The following is a 6,000-nucleotide window of genomic DNA, read 5'->3' on the forward strand; positions in this document are numbered from 1 at the left end:
ACTTTCTTGTTACCACGAGGTCACGGCCGCTCTCGTGAAAAAGAAAAAAGCAACAGCAGCTACAGAGCCCTCGATTCAAGAATAAATGACACAGATGAGTATGTACTGTTGGATAAGTTTGCAATTAAAGAACTAGCTAAGATAAAGATCATGGCGGATTGATTTTTTTTAAGTAAACATCCAGCACGAAGAACATATCAGGATAACAATTTATCCAGACTTTTTCTAAATGAATTTAATAATACATATTTGCATATTGAATGTTTCCAAAAAGTTAGGGAATTAAAATATAGAACTATTTTCATTTCTTCTATAAAAATACCATTTTGGGGTATCTAAGTTTGAATCTCCATTAAACGGAATTTTCTAGCTTATCATAACACGTACAATCCTAAGCCTAATTACTTTATCCTCGGACAAGAAAACAAATCACGTTGAACTCGTCCTGTCCTCAATGAGTGTGACTGAACAACCTGAAATGATTTACGTCACTCTGTTTACTTCGGATGATTTTAATGAACTGGATTTGGGACTTAAGTTCATTTTCTTAGTGTCCTCATGCTGTGTTTCGACAGAAGAAAACGTAAAGCGCGTTTCGCAGATTGTTTCCTTTGATTTATGTTCATTGGTGGGGAGCATATTAATGAAAACAGCTCAAGGTAGTTTCCAGGCGGCCTCATTTTGCATACAAAAAATGTTCGTGTGTATAAGGAATCAGGCGCTAAAAGAAAACGACAAGTGGGTCAATTGAATGTTCTACTTATCTCAATGTCTGCTAGATGCGTTAACTGCAGAGATGAGTTGCCTTTAAATACATGACATTAAAATAGTCCGTATGCAACTCTAGGTCACTTGGTTTAATGGCATCAATTTCGAAAATCTGGTCTAAAGTTAGTACCACCTTCTGATACGTAGGTATACAAGAATATACGTACGAATTGCATATCGTTCAATTCACGATATGGAAACTTTATTGATTAACCCAAAACAAAGGTCCCACACAAACACTTAATATTCATATATTCATGAAAAAAGAACTTATTAAAGCTTCGTCGAAATGACTACCCCAGCGATGTGCGTGACTCGGCAACCGCGAGTCATCCAGCTCAGACACTTTTTTTTTCCCTCTTTGTTCTACAGAAAGAATCCTTGCCAAAATAACAGAAATAGCTGCAACTCTAGCATAACGTGGAAAAACGTTATTTGTTTTCCATTAATTAAGTTCAAATTGCCACATGAATTCAAAGAAAGGACTTCTGTTTCGGCCATCATTTGTCTTCTGCGATGCCTTTGTTGGAAATGACATCGCATAACCACGTAGTCTTCAGAACTGGGAAGGAACAGATTACATAAATATGCGTCATCTAAAAAGTCTAATCACGACACTGCATATGAATTACATCGAAGCCTTCCCTCCTTACTAGTAAGGCATTGTTCTTTTCTTTCTTTCTTTCCCATTTCTTAATTAGGAATTTTTGCCATAGCTATCGTGACTTCAAAACACGCCGCCAGTGTAACTTTTTATATGGTGGTTGAGGGTGATTATCTCGCAATACTTGTAGTACGTATGCATAACTATTAACCAGTCACTTGGAGTATTCTGTCGTATAGTGTCTGTTATATTATGGGAGTTTTAGTCGACGAATGTGTTTCAAGCGTATAGAAAGAAGCAAAATTAAACTGGTCCACATCTAACAGGGATGGTCATAGTGTGATTCATCCCACACACGCGCAGTAAAAGAAACTTGTAGATATGAATGGTATATACAGAATAGACCATCGCAAGTAATGATATAAGCCAAGTGGTGCAGCCTATTTACATCATTTCAACTATATCTTTCGATACCAATGCCAGAAATCCTGTAAGACTTAATAAAATTCTTGTGATGGAAAAAACAAGTTAAAAAAAAAACCATAAAAGACAAGATTTAACAGTCTTACACTTTTAAGTGAATTTCAATCAAGCATCTTCGGTCTTCCACCTGCCTCATATTGAGTAGATATCGCAAACTGGCAATGTGCCATATGGAGTTTTCGAACCATATGTATGATTGTTTATGTAATCTGATGTGTCAAAAAAAAAAAAAAAAAAAAAAAAGCCCTAATATCCTCGACCTGGTCCTCGCTAACGATCCAAATATAACATAAAAAAATTGACAGGAACCAATAGCGGTAGTGAACACTATCATAAAAGGGTATTGTCCAAATAGATTTCTGTGGTCAAAGATAAGGGCTTTAATTTTAAGCTTGGATTGATGTAGCTGTCAGACTCTACTAACTGAAGACGCAGCTATATACCGCTGGATAAGAGTACATTATGGGAAGTACTTAGGGATTTACCTTGGAAACCACAAACGCATTCAATAGAGTGGAGAAGTTTCAAGAAAGAAAGATGCCAAAATAGATAACAAGAGAGGTTAAGGGTTTCATTGAGCAAAGGGGGGGGGGGAGCATTAGACAACAGACTATTGCGAGACCTCGATTTATAAATGCAAACTGGCAGTTAGGACAGTTCACGGTTTTCCTCCCTGCAGAGACAAAGAGCTGATTGTCCAGTTGTATAAGAAAATGGTTAGCCCACATCTTGAGTACTGCATACAGGTCTAGAGGCCTCATTTTAGGAAGAACGTAGAGCTGCTGGAACGGGTACAGCGTAGGGCAACGAGATTGGTGAGAGGAACAAAGGGGTGCTCTTACCGAGAAAGGCTTCAGTTCTGCAAACTGCAGCATCTTGAGACTAGGCACCTGCAAGATGATCTGATTAAGGTGTTTAAGGCTTTGAATGGATTGTGTAAGCTCAATGCTGATAGCATCCTTCCACTCGCTCAGATTACACACATGAGAGACAAATTCAAATTGAAGAAGGATGGCTGCAGGATAGATGTGTAGAAAATTTTCCTTCAGTTATCGGGTGGTTGACTGTTGGAACAAGCTTCCATCTGGTGTTGTTGAGGTGGGTTGTTTAAATAAATTCAAGGAAGAACTAGAAAAACTGTTAGAGGATGGATAGGTAATATTATATGCATTCAGTCACCTTTTATGCAAGTCAACAGTATATCAATCAGATCGTGTCCAAAGATTTCTATCATTTAATTTTTTTTTCAGCCTTCAGCTACACTCTTTTATTAAATAGTTAGCCGTCTATTGGCCTTATTCTATGAACAAGAACTTTACTTACAATTTCATCACTCACTAGCCTTGTCTGCCGCTGAACAGGAAAGCTTTTTTGGATCTAATTTCTGCTGTACACCCCTTCACTTACCTGCAGCAGCTAATTAATGTCTACCAAGCCATCAGAAATACTTAAAGGGATGCTTTTTTTTTTTTTTTTTTCAGTAATTTAGTTATTTTTCTTGTTGACACTACAATTCTAGTAGGGAATTGTCTTCTAGTGACATCTTTATCTCTCTGTCTTCTTTCTTTCGTTTTTTTTTTTTTTTTTTTTTTTTTATTCGGGCCCATTTTGGGGCGGAAATTTTGCTGGCCACTCAGGTTTGCTGATAGACAAGATTTTTTTTTTATTATTATTTAATTTATTTTTTACCCTTTTTGTTAGCATTTTGAGGCTGCATTTCTAGTGTCTCCGGTTTGGATTCCCTTCCGGGTAGACGGGACTGCTGGCACTTGCAAGTTTTGCTTGTCTTCCTATGAGTCTGGGAGCTCATTAATCCTATCTGCATAATAGGAGAGAGTATGTGAACAGCTATTGCGCACCCTCGTGGCGTGGACGGATACTGAAGAGCAGTCTTTCTGCTGATCGCTGCTCTCTGGTAGGAAAGTGACCAGAAACACTACAACAGAAATATACACTAGAGAAATACAGCACTATATTCATTTCTGACCATTTTACAGTGTTATATATTATCACAGTACCGTTTCAGATTTTAACGTACATTAAGGAGCTAACATAACATGCAACACATGCTCCGATAACAAAATAATATCCAGCTAACGACGATTCTATGGTCGGAAACAGCTCGTCGATGCAAGAGGTTAACGGAGGCTGATAAGACGTGCATGATAACGTAAAGACCACACTCAGTCACATAACTTAGTTCAACAGTAGCAACTAAAGATGCATTTCAGAACGCATAGCTCGTCATACCTTGTCACGAATGGGACATCGCAGCCGACGATCGAAGCAGGTTCCACTCCTCTCAGAAAAAGAACATAAAAGGTATAGTTCCAGTTGACCTAGGAAAACCAACACCGTTTTTTTCAATTCTCCACTGTCTTGTCGAAGATTAGAAAAACGCTGCCTAATCTGACGAATCCCAGTTCCTGTTGCTTCATGCTGATGTGATAACCAAAATATGGCAAAAACAGCATAAGTCTATGGAGCCCATACTGTCAAGTTTCAACAATTCGGGCTAGTAGGCCTGAATTGTTGGAACTCGACAATTCGATGCCACAAATGATCTGGGAATTGTTTCTGGCCATGAGCATCTCTTCCATGAAGGGGCTGTGGTGTATCCATCTGCGAATGGGTTGAAGAACCCATTCGCGGGCGACTACACCACAAGAAAATACGCCAGCTCACAAGGCCATAATTGTACAGAACTGGTTCTAGGAATACGAGAGTGAGCTCAGACTACTCCAGTGACCACCCCCTGTCATCAGATCTCAATAAAATCAATAAAATTGAGCGCTTGTGGGATGAGGCGAAACGAGCTCTTCGGAGTAAAGATCTGCAATCATTCAACTTGCAACAACAGTGGGAAGCAGTTGAGTCACTATGGGTCAGCATCCCAGTGGCACGCTTTCGACACCTCGTTGAGTCCATGCCATAACGAACCCAGGCTATTCTGAAGGCTAAAGGACACCAACTCGCTATTTAGTATACGTAGTTAATAAAGGCCAATTAGTGTAGTTCAATGCGGCATACAAGAATCTGTGCTCAGTACGACTACTACATTCAGCTCCTGAAAAAGTAAATAATGGAAGTAGAATGGAGAAGCGCTAATATCTCTCTAATCTACAAAGGAGGTGCAAAAGAGGTGAGAGGCAAATATAGGCCGGTAAATTTGACTTCAATAGTCCGTAAGATCATGGAGTCTGTGGTAAAAGATATGATGCAGAAGCATCAGCAACTTAGGCCATATTGTGACGTATTTGCGTTTCTTCAGTGGTTAATTTGCGGTTTGTTGGACGAAAAACCCTAGTTTCCGGTTAAAAGGATAAAAAAGACTATGCTACCGTTGCCGTAGATCGACTAACTCATCCACACTGCGAAAAAGGAATTCTTATGAATTCCTCGAGTCATTGGTTGGATTCGAACTTTTCTAGCTCGTGTGGGGAGCACAGTTGGTGATTATACCAACTGTGCTCCCCAAGAAGGCCTCATACTTGTTAAGTAAAGCCTCACATTGCTTGTACTTAGCATCATTAGTACTAAAATGTACAAACAATATTACCTTTTGCACCCTTGTAAGATGTTAATTGTTCTACATCAAACTTCCGCTCCTGGTAGGAATACTCGTTAGTAGCATAAAACTGAGGCAGCCTTTTGGCAGTGACTCGAAATGCTTTCTCATGCCGAATCCAACTTTTAAAAATTAATCCGAAAACTATAGGTTGCAACGAAAAATACTTTCTTGCATTTTAATCATTGTATGGAGGATTTTTTAACATAAAAGTTTGAAACTTAACCGCTAGGAGGCGTATTCATATAATAAAAAAAATTAGCTTTTGCGTTCGTTATGAAAAGGAATGACTCTGGAATCGGAGAATTCGAGTGTTTGCTCCACGTGGTGTTATTCTTCATGGTCAAGATAAAAACTTCAAGCTGCAGCCCCTTAACTTGGTTAAGTAACCAAGTCCAGATAAGTTCCTTTTTAAATGCTGCCCAAAGATAATGCTCTTGTAATTAAACTTTATCACAAAAATTGCGATGTAGTACTGCAGACATTGGAGCAAAGACAGAATAATGTCTCAAACCCTCCTTCTTCAAGAACTGTATTAAATTCTATAAGTCGTTTCAAAAATTCTACCTTATTCCTA

The sequence above is a fragment of the Mastigoproctus giganteus genome, chromosome 9, assembly GCF_048544385.1.
Source record: "Mastigoproctus giganteus isolate SK-2022 chromosome 9, ASM4854438v1, whole genome shotgun sequence".
NCBI lineage: Eukaryota > Metazoa > Arthropoda > Arachnida > Uropygi > Thelyphonidae > Mastigoproctus > Mastigoproctus giganteus.